The sequence below is a fragment of the Oncorhynchus gorbuscha genome, linkage group LG12 (genome assembly GCF_021184085.1).
Source record: "Oncorhynchus gorbuscha isolate QuinsamMale2020 ecotype Even-year linkage group LG12, OgorEven_v1.0, whole genome shotgun sequence".
NCBI lineage: Eukaryota > Metazoa > Chordata > Actinopteri > Salmoniformes > Salmonidae > Oncorhynchus > Oncorhynchus gorbuscha.
Window position 1 is genome coordinate 41,141,702 of NC_060184.1, and position 14,216 is coordinate 41,155,917.

At 42.2% G+C, this 14,216-nt stretch overlaps 1 pseudogene; it reads right to left on the minus strand.

Annotated features, from left to right (window-relative positions):
• Positions 1 to 9,487: 9,487 nt before the first annotated feature.
• The window catches only part of LOC123991694, a 37,311-nt pseudogene continuing 32,582 nt past the window's right edge, over positions 9,488 to 14,216 (minus strand).

Genomic DNA, 14,216 nt, shown 5'->3' on the forward strand with positions numbered 1-14,216 from the left:
GACTGAAATGACCGCAACACTTAACAAAGAGCTGCAGTTAGTTTCAGAGTGGGTTGCAAGGAATACGTTAGTCCTAAATATTTCTAAAACTAAAAGCATTGTATTTGGGACAAATAATTCACTAAACCCTAAACCTCTACTAAATCTTGTAATAATTCATGTGGAAATTGAGCAAGTTGAGGTCATGGTCAAAACATATTGATTCAACAGTAGCAAAGATGGGGAGAAGTCTGTCCATAATACCTTATTAACAGAACTATCAACAAGGCATGTCCCTAGTTTTGTCGCATCCAGACTATTGTTCAGTTGTGTGGTCAGGTGCCACAAAGAGGGACTTAGGAAAATTGCAATTGGCTCAGAACAGGGCAGCACGACTTGCCCTTAGATGTACACAGAGAGCTAACATTAATAATATTCATGTCAATCTCTCCTGGCTCCAAGTGGAGGAGAGATTGACTTCATCACTATTTGTATTTGTGAGATGTATTGACATATTCAAAGCACTGAGCTGTCTGTTTAAAAGACCAGCACACAGCTCAGACACCATGCATACCCAACAAGACATGCCACCAGAGGTCTTTTCACAGTCCCTAAATCCAGAAGAGACTATGGGAGACGCACTGTACTACATAGAGCCATGAGTACATGGAACTCTATTCCACATCATGTAACTAATGCAAGTAGTAGAATCAGATTTTAAAAACATAAAAATCCATCTTATGGTACAGCCGGAGACTGTGAAACAACACAAACATAGGCACAGGCACAGACACAAGCACAAGCATACAAACACACACGGTAACATACACACTATACACACATGTACAGATGGACACTTTTTTGCTTACTACATGATTCCATATGTGTTATTTCATACTTGTGATGTCTTCACTATTATTCTACAATGTAGACAAAAGTAAAAATAAAGAAGAATCCTTGAATGAGTAGGTGTGTCTAAACTTTTGACTGAGGGCCCTGGTGCCAGGGAAAATCAAATTTGAGGAAAATGCTACTGAAGTTCTATCAAAACATTGCCTGTAGTACTCATGCTACAAAAATGCCGGATTTTTCTGGAATATCTACATAGTCGTACAAAGGCCCAATATCAGCAGCCATTACTCCTGTGTTCCAATGGCACGTTATTTTAGCTAATCCAAGTTAATCATTTGAAAAGGCTAATTGATCATTAGAAAACACTTCTGCAATTATGTTAGCACAGCTGAAAACTGATGTCCTGATTAATGAAGCAATAAGACTGGCCTTTAGACTATTTGGAGCATCAGCATTTGTGGGTTCGATTACAGGCTGACAATGTCCAGAAAGGAATACCTTTCTTCTAAAACTCATCAGTCTATTCTTGTTCTGATAAATGAAGGCTATTCCATGCAAGAAATTGCCAAGAAACTGAAGATCTGGTACAACGCTGTGTACATCTCCCTTCAAAGAACAGCGCAAACTGGCTCTAACCAGAATAGAAAGAGGAGTGGGAGGCCCCAGTGCACAACTGAACAAGAGGACAAGTACATGTCTAGTTTGAGAAACAGACGCCTCACAAGTCCTCAACTGGCAGCTTCATTAAATTGTACCCGCAAAACACCAGTCTCAACATCAACAGTGAAGAGGCGACTCCGGGATGCTGGCCTTCTAGGCAGAGAAATTACCAAGAAACATGAGTAGTTAATTATGAAATATACACCACAGCCTTTCTTCTGCCAGAAGAGTTCTTTATTGCTGTCTGTGCAATGTACTGAGAACCCAGCTGGCTGTATAGAGAAGGACAGTGTATCTGGGGAGAGCCATGGTTCCGTGAAACAGAGTATGTTACAGTCCCTAATGTCTCTCTGGAAGGAGATCCTCGCCCTGAGCTCGTCTACTTTTTTGTCTTAGGACTGAACATTTGCGAGTAAAATACTTAGAAGTGGTGGATGGTGTGCACGCCTCCTGAGTCAGACCAGAAGTCCACTCCAAATACCTCTTCTCCACCGGCTGCGTCTTGGTGTGCCCATGAAAACAGCTTTCACCCGTAACATAAGGAGACTCAAAATGTTACCTAGATAAATCAAATCAAATAAATTTTATTTGTCACATACACATGGTTAGCAGATGTTAGTGCGAGTGTAGCGAAATGCTTGTGCTTCTAGTTCCGACAATGCAGTAATAACCAACAAGTAATCTAGCTAACAATTCCAAAACTACTACCTTATAGACACAAGTGTAAGGGGATAAAGAATATGTACATAAGATATATGAATGAGTGATGGTACAGAGCGGCTTAGGCAAGATACAGTAGATGGTATTGAGTGCAGTGTATACATATGAGATGAGTATGTAAACAAAGTGGCATAGTTAAAGTGGCTAGTGATACATGTATTACATAAGTATGCAGTAGATGATATAGAGTACAGTATATACGTATACATATGAGATGAATAATGTAGAGTATGTAAACATTATATTAGGTAGCATTGTTTAAAGTGGCTAGTGATATATTTTACATCATTTCCCATCAATTCCCATTATTAAAGTGGCTGGAGTTGGGTCAGTGTCAATGACAGTGTGTTGGCAGCAGCCACTCAATGTTAGTGGTGGCTGTTTAACAGTCTGATGGCCTTGAGATAGAAGCTGTTTTTCAGTCTCTCGGTCCCAGCTTTGATGCACCTGTACTGACCTCGCCTTCTGGATGATAACGGGGTGAACAGGCAGTGGCTCGGGTGGTTGTTGTCCTTGATGATCTTTATGGCCTTCCTGTGACATCGGGTGGTGTAGGTGTCCTGGAGGGCAGGTAGTTTGCCCTCGGTGATGCATTGTGCAGACCTCACTACCCTCTGGTGAGCCTTACGGTTGTGGGCGGGGCAGTTGCCATACCAGGCGGTGATACAGCCCGACAGGATGCTCTCGATTGTGCATCTGTAGAAGTTTGTGAGTGCTTTTGGTGACAAGCCAAATTTCTTCAGCCTCCTGAGGTTGAAGAGGCGCTGATGCGCCTTCTTCACGATGCTGTCTGTGTGGGTGGACCAATTCAGTTTGTCTGTGATGTGTACGCCGAGGAACTTAAAACTTACTACCCTCTCCACTACTGTTCCATCGATGTGGATAGGGGGGTGTTCCCTCTGCTGTTTCCTGAAGTCCACAATCATCTCCTTAGTTTTGTTGACGTTGAGTGTGAGGTTAAAACCTGACACCACACTCCGAGGGCCCTCACCTCCTCCCTGTAGGCCGTCTTGTCGTTGTTGGGAATCAAGCCTACCACTGTTGTGTCGTCCGCAAACCTGATGATTGAGTTGGAGTCGTGCGTGGCCACGCAGTCGTGGGTGAACAGGGAGTACAGGAGAGGGCTCAGAACGCACCCTTGTGGGGCCCCAGTCTTGAGGATCAGCGGGGTGGAGATGTTGTTGCCTACCCTCACCACCTGGGGGCGGCCCGTCAGGAAGTCCAGTACCCAGTTGCACAGGGCGGGGTCGAGATCCAGGGTCTCAAGCTTGATGACGAGCTTGGAGGGCACTATGGTGTTAAATGCCGAGCTGTAGTCGATGAACAGCATTCTCACATAGGTATTCCTCTTGCCCAGATGGGTTAGGGCAGTGTGCAGTGTGGTTGAGATTGCATGTCTGAGATTTCTATACAAAGACAGTTAGATCCAGGATTCTTAAAAGGTTCAAGTTCAGTGTCTAATTTAACTGAGGCCTATAATTTAATAGGCCTATATGATAACAACTTCACTGCCATAAATGCAAGGACAGAAAAGGACTTGTGAATTTGATTGAATAGAGCTATTTTCTCCCTTATAGCTTAATGTAATGACATTAAAGAAATTGGTAGATTATTGTCAAGTAAGAAGTTGTCCAGCGTAGGAAATCCTCACTGGTAACCTAGTTTATAGAAATATCTTCATGCATCATTTTTATGGGGCTATGAGTTCTATTTTCCCTCAACCATACCAATGAACTAGACCCTCCAATGCAATATGCATCAAATACGAACCCCGTTCAATTAAAAAAAAATGCAATTACTTGGCTAATAGGGTTTTACAGTTTTAGATTATGTGGAAAGACCACCAGAGGGCAAGCTGGGCTCACAGATAGTAGCCCAACAAGGCAGGGGAGACAAGGTAACCAGAGGCAATTATAAGCATAGCTGACGGTACTAATTACTACTCTCCTTCCCCTATAAGAGAGAGACTGGAACCAGCAGAGAGAGGGAGGGGAAAACTATCTCTGGAAGATGGCCACCGAGAGAGGAGCTATCCAGGAAAAACCACTAAGACGGTAACAATCCAGTGATTTTGTTGTAGTTTAAAGATAATCCTATTGTGTTCCTGTTTCATCTGGAGAAGCAGATGTATGTTTTTCCTTGGAAGATTTCCATTGATTATGTTGGAGTGTTTGTGTTGACCAAATGCCATCAATAGAGAAGATGTGTTCAATCAAGAAAACCTACTCCTGACTCGTTTATTCCACCTTCCCGCTTTAGAGTGACTCCCAATTACTTGGTCCGCTCACAATTAATAACAAAAAGAAAAGATGGTGTTGCAGTGGATATATATATATTTTTTTACGCTGATAACTTTTTTGTACATACTGTCTCCGCCATCATTTCCTAAAATGGAAAACAGCTTCTGGACATCAGAACAGCAATCACTAACCTCGATTTGGACAAAATGCTCTGGATGTTCTGCTTACTCCAACCAGGCCTTAATCCCCAGGACTCGAAAGAGGAAGCGGCAGCTAAAGAGAGGCAGGCGAGTAGGTAGCCTGACAAAACTATGTTGGCGAGCAAATAGGCCGTCATTCTATTGGCGAACGTGCAATCACTGCAGAACAAACTGGATGAGCTCCATTCGAGACTATCCTATCCATGGGACCTGAAAACTGTAATATCATATGTTTCTCAGAGTCGTGGCTGAACGATGATATGGATATATATCTTGCTGTTTGTCTATATATTGCCAAGACCGGACTGCAGACTTGGGTAAGATGGAAGGAGGAAGGGTGTGTCTCTTTCTTAACAAGTAACAACGGCTTGTACACAATCTCTAATGTTAAGGAAGTCTTGGGTGCAAACCATACTATTTATCATTTATATTTTTTGTAGCTGTTTATTTACCACCACAAACCAATGCGGGCACTAAGATAGCACTCAACAAGTTGTATAGGGCCATAAGCAAACAAGAAAATATACATTCAGAGGGTTCTCGTGGCCGATGATTTTAATGCAGGGAAACTGAAATCCGTTATACCTCATTTTCATCAGCATGTCACCTGTGCAACTATTGATGACAAAACTCTAGATCACCTTTACTCCACACACAGAAACACATACAAGGTCATTCCTTGCCCCCCCCCCCTTTGGCAAGTCAGACCATAACTCTATCTTCCTGCTTACAAGCAAATACTCAAACAGGAAGTACCAGTGACGCACTCAATGCGGAAGTTGTCTGATGAAGCGGTTGCTAAACTACAGGACTGTTTCGGTAGCACAGATTGGAATGTGTTAGGGGATTCATCCAATAACATTGAGGAGTTTACCACATCAGTCACCGGCTTCATTAATAAGGGCATCGACGACATCATACCCACAGTGATTGTACGTACCAGTGGAGGCTGTTTAGGGGAGGACGGCTCATAATAATGGCTGGAATGGAGTCAATGGAATGGTATCAACTACATGGAAACCATGTGCTTGACACTCCATTCCAGGCATTATTATGAGCGTCCTCCCCTCAGCAGCCTCCACTGGTATGTACATACCCCAACCAGAAGACATGGATTACAGTCAACATCCGCACAGAGCTAAAGCCCACTTTCAAGGAGTGTGACTAATTCGGACGCCTATAAGAAATCACAATACGACCTCCGACAAGCCATCAAACAAGCAAAGCATCAATACAGGACTAAGATCGAATCCTCTTACACTGGCTATGACGCTCGTCAGATGTGGTATGGCTTACAAAAATCACGGATTACAAAGGGAAACCCAGCTGCGAGCTACCCAGCGTCACGAGCCAACCAGATGAGCTAAATGCCTTCTATGCTCGCATCGAGGCAAGCAACACTGAACCATGCTTGAGAGCATCAGCTTTTCCTGACGACAGTGTGATCTCGCTCTCTGTAGTCGATGTGAGGAAGACCTTTAAACAGGTCACCATTCACAAGGCCAGACAGAATACCAGGAGGCATACTTAGAGCATGCGCTGACATCTTCACTGACATTTTCAACCTATCCCTGATCCGGTCTGTAATACTAACTTGTTTCAAGCATACCACCATAGTACCTGTGCCCAAGAACACCAAGGTAACCTGCTTAAATGCCTATCGCCCCATAGTACTCACATCCATAGCCATGAAATGCTTTGAAAGGCTGGTCATTGTTGCGTGAAATGCTGAAGGCACATTTCAGTTCAATGCATTCACTTGTGCAACTGACTAGGTATCCCCTTGCTTGGACAAAATGAATACCTATGTAAGAATGCTGTTTATTGACTATGGCTCAGCATTCAACACCATAGTCCCCTCCATGCTCATCACCAAGTTCAGGACCCTGGGACTGAACACCTCCCTCTGCAACTGTACTTCCTGATGGGCTGCCCCCAGGTGGTGAAGGTAGGCAACAACACATCTGCCATGCTGACCATCAACATGGAGGCCCCTCAGGGTTGTGTGCTTAGTCCCCTTCTGTTCTCCCTGTACACCCATGACTGCGTGGCTGTGCACAACTCCAACACCATCATCAAGTTGGCTGATTACACAACGGTGTTAGGACTGATCAACGAGGACGATGAGGCGGGTTGAGAGCTTCAAGTTCCTCGGTGTCCACATCACTAAGGAATTAACACGGTCCACACAGTTTTGAAGAGGGAACGACATCGTCTCTTTCCTTCAGGGAGGCTGAAAAAAATAACTGTTCTCTCTGCTAATGTATGGCAAGCAGTACCAGTGCACCAAGTTTGGAACCAGCAGGACCCTGAACAGTGTCTACCCCAAACAATAAGACTGCTAAACAATGCTGCTAAATAGCTAATAAAATGGCACCCCGGACTTCCTGCATTGACCTTTTTTTACTACATTTCTTGCACTGAACATTCACACACACACTGGACTCTAACCACACACTCACACCCCTAAACCCAAACTGCATACACCCACACACACATAACATGTGCACACATACTTTCACACTCACCACATACGCTGCTGCTTACAGCTCAGTCCATGATCTATCCGTGCTTCTACACCTGCATTGCTTGCTGTTTGGGGTTTTAGGCTGGGTTTCTGTACAGCACTTTGAGATATCAGCTGATGTACAAAGGGCTATATAAATACATTTGATTTGATTTGTTGCCTAGTCACTTTACCCCTACTTATATGTACATAGCTACCTCAATTACCTGGTACCCCTGCGCATCGACTTGGTATTGATACTCCCTGTATATAGCCATGTTATTTTTTACTCGTTCTTATTTACGGTGTATTTATTCCTCGTGTCACTATTTCTATTTTGACTTTAACTCTGCATTGTTGGAAACGCACCTAAGGAAATATTTCAGTTAGCCTTCACCTGTTGATTACGAAGCATGTGACAAATATGATTGTATTGTGATCCTTTGTATCATCACCCACAGGTTACAGGCCTAAATAGAATAGACAACAGAACATCATATGATGGTTGACATGATTTGTCTCTCCAATAGCTGCCAGTGCCTGCTATAAACAGCTCAGCTGATCACTGGCGTGTGCATGATGCCCTGCCCAGCCAGCAGCTCACTGCTGTTTGATGTTTGAAAGTAAAAAGAACTAATCAACTTTCTCCAGCCTTTAATTAAAATACCAAACCAGATCTTATGAATAGTAGGGCTAGTGAGTCTTTGACTTTGCCAAACAGACAGTCAAAAAGAAGTAACATCATTCCCATGGTAATTTATTATGAAACACTTTCACAATGTAATAGATGTGTGAGTCTGGGTAGGCTAATTTAACAATGTAATCCGTTACTAGACACCTTCATTCACAAGGAGATGAGGGCGGATATAAGACCAGGGATCTGGCCATTGTGGTGTCACATTTTAGGAATAAAACACGAGTAATATGTCTGCCGTCCACGGAAAACTGAGGGACCTAAATCAATTCCAGATGTACCGAGGACACATTGAGGGGAATAGCATGCTGCATTCAGGTTGGTTACTGTGTAAGTTTTAACACGGTCTACATTGGTTACGTTGTTATACTCATGCCATAATTCTTGGTTTGAACACCATTTATGGTTCTGCCGATAGGATAAGTAATTTCAACTCTGCAAACCCCACGAGGCCAAGAGCGGATAGCATGGCTTTGCTGACCCATCAACCAGCAGTAAATAGGGGTGCCGGAGGAAGTGTACTCTGACACCAAATACCCTGACATCTACTGCCGCTGACTACTACTACTGACTTGAGGCTCTCACTGGCCAACCAGAACCCAGAATTCAGGTAAGGCAACACATTTCAAGTCGGTTAAGACTCAAATCAGTTTCCATGACAATAAATTGGTATTGGACTACTAGCCACTAAACCACAACTTTAAAATGCAATAAGGTGTGGTTACAGAACCGATGAGCCAAATCCCATCACCAGGAAGGGTTGCCTTTGTCCATGAATCTCAACGGTGTTGCTGCCAACACCTCTGTGGCTCCGTTCACACAACCCTATAACCTAATGCCCCAAGAGATTCAGTCAGGAACTAATTCAGACCACCACTTCACACCCGGGTGGAAGAAACGTGTGAAGGCAACACTACCCAGGAACACGGGCAACCACATACACTCGACTATCATTTGTGTTTATGATGCCAGGGAGGTGAATAGGCGCAAAGTTGAGCAAATGAGACTCGACGAGTTGAGCATTGCGGTTCCGTGCAACAACACTCATCTGTATCACAAAGAAAATGGACATTACATCAAGTCTTTAAACAACATAAGCGTTAGCACAGGGCCAAAACATGTCCTGGTTGAATATGAGAACTTTCCCTCAAATGAAACCATTGGTCCAGAGATGAGTGGTAAATCCCTCCAATTCAATCACAGAACAACTTCGGCAGGTCCTCTCCAAAGCATGTTAAGTCCAGCATCCTCAAGTGAAGACCAGACACCTTTGGCCACTCCTTTCCTATTTGTGCCAGTGAGGAGCAAGAGTATTCTGATGAGATTCAGAGTGGGAAAATAGTGCCATGTCCGGCTTTTGAAATTTTATGTACATTTTCTGTCACAGCAACAACAAAAAGTGGTGGGTTCTTAATTAACTTCAAAATGAAATGATGTAAGTTTGTTATAAATAAACACTAGTATATTTAAATACATATTTTAATTATCTTCGTTTGCAAACATGCAAAATAAAATATATACAACATTTAATGTACCAGCACTGTGTACAAATGCATGTAATCAGTTTGCTTTGCAATATGTTTAATACAAAATGACAACAAGGCATATTTACAATTGCCCTGGGGCATTTCCATATACAGATTTACAAAACCAATTATGAAATGGAGAAATTCTGGTAACAAACTTTACCAACTCAGTTTTGTGTTTGAAATTCGGTTACATCAGTGATGTAGGCCTGATGTGAGCCTTCAGCAACAGCAATGCCCTGTTCGAGACTGTCAAACCTCCTATTACAAAAATCTCTTCAGTGCACACAAAATTACAAAAGCCATCTTTGAGTATGTTACAGAAATGTTGATGATAAATCCTAGTAATCATAAAGGCATTCTATATATATCCACAATAAAGAAAATGTACAAAACATTCTTTAGCCTCCCCTGTGCTTACTACCAGTTGAGTAAAGGAACACAAAACATTGACTCAAAGGGAAGCTCCAAATGGTAAATTGTTATATCACTCAAAAATAAATAAATAAATGTGGATTATTATAGAAACTGTTTAACGTACTGTTTGGCCCATGAGACTATAGAATCATCTACAACAGGAAATGTGCGTGAATTCCCGCAATGACCAAAATCTAGTTTAGAGACCAGGGCAATTTTTTGACATTAAAATGTCAGTTTTCATTATAGTAAACAAATCATTTTCAAAAGACATCCACAATAAAAGTCGACGACAGACTGATAAAAATCAGGATATTTCCCCACAACCTAAAAAATACATGTTGAACTAGATCATTTCAGTGGGGCCTTTCTTGGAGGGAAGTTAGGGGATCCACAAAGGACATCTTTTCTTTCAGTCATTCGAGATGGTGTGTGTGTGTATGTTCCACTTAGTTGGTGCTGACCAGGCTGCTCTCTGTGTGTGGTAATGATACCGGCTTCAGACCATGTTGGTGTTGTTGGCTGCAAAGGCATGCAGGTTTCCCAGCTGACTCAGGCCACTCTGGATGTGTGCTACGTGGATCTCTACGTTGTTCTGGAAGCAACTGCACAGACAAGACACACACATTTTGACCATGTGAACATGCACCCGTCATCTTGGCCATATTTATAGACCTTTCTCTGAAGACTTCTATCACCTCCATCCATCTCCCTGCATAACTCTAAATAGGACAAAACATTGGGGCAGAGAATGAGTGTGATATGTAGAGGCACTCACCTGAGGTTGGAGGGGTCTATTGAGCTCTTTATGTCATTCAGAGAGTCCGTCAGTGATTTAAATTCAAAGGAGTTCAGGTCTCCTCCCTCAGCCAGACACTGGAGCACAAACAAATACATGATCAGGCAAACAAATAACTTGAGTAGGGTTGTGAGGCTCTGTGTGTGTACCTTACACTAACCTTGATCTGAAGCAACAAGGCGGTGAGGCCTGAGATGAGGTGAGTGAGGCTGGAGTTAGAAACTCACTGCTGGTCGTCGCGGAGGGAGTTGGTCTGCTGCACTATCTCCTTGGCCTCTTCCTCACAGTGCTGACGCAGCTCTGTGGGCCGGTCTGCAGGTGCCATGCCCTGATCTGGGGCCAGCTAGAGAGGGCGCAGGGACATAGATACTTAGATTCATGTTGTTGCAAAACTGTTCTGGGAGCAGCTGAAGAGAAAGAAGTTCATATAAGCTTTGGAAACAAAAACATATTTTATTTACATTATTATTAAGACGCCCTTTCGCTGATGACAATCTAAAACAACTATTGCTGATGTTTTGCTAGTCTTCGGTATGTCTTCTCACTAAGTACCCTCACAAGAGGCTTGGCTACATGCTACACATTTTGCTGCAAAACTATCAAATATAGCCCATTTATTTGATGAGCCCGAAATAAGTCCTCACCTCGCAGCAGAACTGCTGGACCTCGTGCAGCACCTTGTTCAGGTCCGTATTGAGCTGCTCCAGCTCCAGGACTGTGGTGGCATAACGCTTCTGGAACTCCAGGCCTATAGACATTGAGTATGACTTCTACAAAGACAAACACACATATCAATGTTAAGTGGTATACATTTACTCTTTGTCACTTATTTCCACATTTCTTTGACTGAATATACTGTCTTGAAAATATTCTGTTATAATATTGTTATAGAACTATCTATGACCATACCAGTTTTTCAGCCTCTGAGTTCATATCTTTCAAGTGCTTGATGTGTTCCTTCTTGATCATAAGGATCTTGGAAAGCCTCGTCTAGGATATAGAGGAGAGGGAGAGATTTTAGTGGGACATATTTACACTATGATATATGATCCTAGAGGCAAAGCCAAGACAGGAACACTCACCACTTGAACGAGTAACTTGACAGGGAATCCGCCGAGTGTATCCCCTTCAGCTCCGGAGAGTTTGCTTTTCCATGGAGACTGGCTGATGAGGGTGTCATTGTCCTGTCACAGAATTGACGTGTCAATTCCAAATAAACAAAACAATATTAAAGGTCCGTCATATTCATCTTATAGCAATAAAGTACATGAAGCATTCCCCGTAATCTCACATGATCACAAATAAAACTGGAAAGGCAACTATAATGTGCACTGAAGCCCTTGTTTCATGCTTACCATGAGGACGGGTGTGGTGGCAGAGGGGTAAGTTTCCCTAGGTGGGGTCATGAAGTTCTGAAAGCGAGATGGTCTCTGTTTCGACGAGTTGAGCATTGCGGTTCCGTGCAACAACACTCATCTGTATCACAAAGAAAATGGACATTACATCAAGTCTTTAAAGTCCTCACCTCGCAGCAGAACTGCTGGACCTCGTGCAGCACCTTGTTCAGGTCCGTATTGAGCTGCTCCAGCTCCAGGACTGTGGTGGCATAACGCTTCTTGAACTCCAGGCCTATAGACATTGAGTATGACTTCTACAAAGACAAACACACATATCAATGTTAAGTGGTATACATTTACTCTTTGTCACTTATTTCCACATTTCTTTGACTGAATATACTGTCTTGAAAATATTCTGTTATAATATTGTTATAGAACTATCTATGACCATACCAGTTTTTCAGCCTCTGAGTTCATATCTTTCAAGTGCTTGATGTGTTCCTTCTTGATCATAAGGATCTTGGAAAGCCTCGTCTAGGATATAGAGGAGAGGGAGAGATTTTAGTGGGACATATTTACACTATGATATATGATCCTAGAGGCAAAGCCAAGACAGGAACACTCACCACTTGAACGAGTAACTTGACAGGGAATCCGCCGAGTGTATCCCCTTCAGCTCCGGAAAGTTTGCTTTTCCATGGAGACTGGCTGATGAGGGTGTCATTGTCCTGTCACAGAATTGACGTGTCAATTCCAAATAAACAAAACAATATTAAAGGTCCGTCATATTCATCTTATAGCAATAAAGTACATGAAGCATTCCCCGTAATCTCACATGATCACAAATAAAACTGGAAAGGCAACTATAATGTGCACTGAAGCCCTTGTTTCATGCTTACCATGAGGACGGGTGTGGTGGCAGAGGGGTAAGTTTCCCTAGGTGGGGTCATGAAGTTCTGAAAGCGAGATGGTCTCTGTTTCGACGAGTTGAGCATTGCGGTTCCGTGCAACAACACTCATCTGTATCACAAAGAAAATGGACATTACATCAAGTCTTTAAACAACATAAGCGTTAGCACAGGGCCAAAACATGTCCTGGTTGAATATGAGAACTTTCTCTCAAATGAAACCATTGGTCCAGAGATGAGTGGTAAATCCCTCCAATTCAATCACAGAACAACTTCGGCAGGTCCTCTCCAAAGCATGTTAAGTCCAGCATCCTCAAGTGAAGACCAGACACCTTTGGCCACTCCTTTCCTATTTGTGCCAGTGAGGAGCAAGAGTATTCTGATGAGATTCAGAGTGGGAAAATAGTGCCATGTCCGGCTTTTGAAATTTTATGTACATTTTCTGTCACAGCAACAACAAAAAGTGGTGGGTTCTTAATTAACTTCAAAATGAAATGATGTAAGTTTGTTATAAATAAACACTAGTATATTTAAATACATATTTTAATTATCTTCGTTTGCAAACATGCAAAATAAAATATATACAACATTTAATGTACCAGCACTGTGTACAAATGCATGTAATCAGTTTGCTTTGCAATATGTTTAATACAAAATGACAACAAGGCATATTTACAATTGCCCTGGGGCATTTCCATATACAGATTTACAAAACCAATTATGAAATGGAGAAATTCTGGTAACAAACTTTACCAACTCAGTTTTGTGTTTGAAATTCGGTTACATCAGTGATGTAGGCCTGATGTGAGCCTTCAGCAACAGCAATGCCCTGTTCGAGACTGTCAAACCTCCTATTACAAAAATCTCTTCAGTGCACACAAAATTACAAAAGCCATCTTTGAGTATGTTACAGAAATGTTGATGATAAATCCTAGTAATCATAAAGGCATTCTATATATATCCACAATAAAGAAAATGTACAAAACATTCTTTAGCCTCCCCTGTGCTTACTACCAGTTGAGTAAAGGAACACAAAACATTGACTCAAAGGGAAGCTCCAAATGGTAAATTGTTATATCACTCAAAAATAAATAAATAAATGTGGATTATTATAGAAACTGTTTAACGTACTGTTTGGCCCATGAGACTATAGAATCATCTACAACAGGAAATGTGCGTGAATTCCCGCAATGACCAAAATCTAGTTTAGAGACCAGGGCAATTTTTTGACATTAAAATGTCAGTTTTCATTATAGTAAACAAATCATTTTCAAAAGACATCCACAATAAAAGTCGACGACAGACTGATAAAAATCAGGATATTTCCCCACAACCTAAAAAATACATGTTGAACTAGATCATTTCAGTGGGGCCTTTC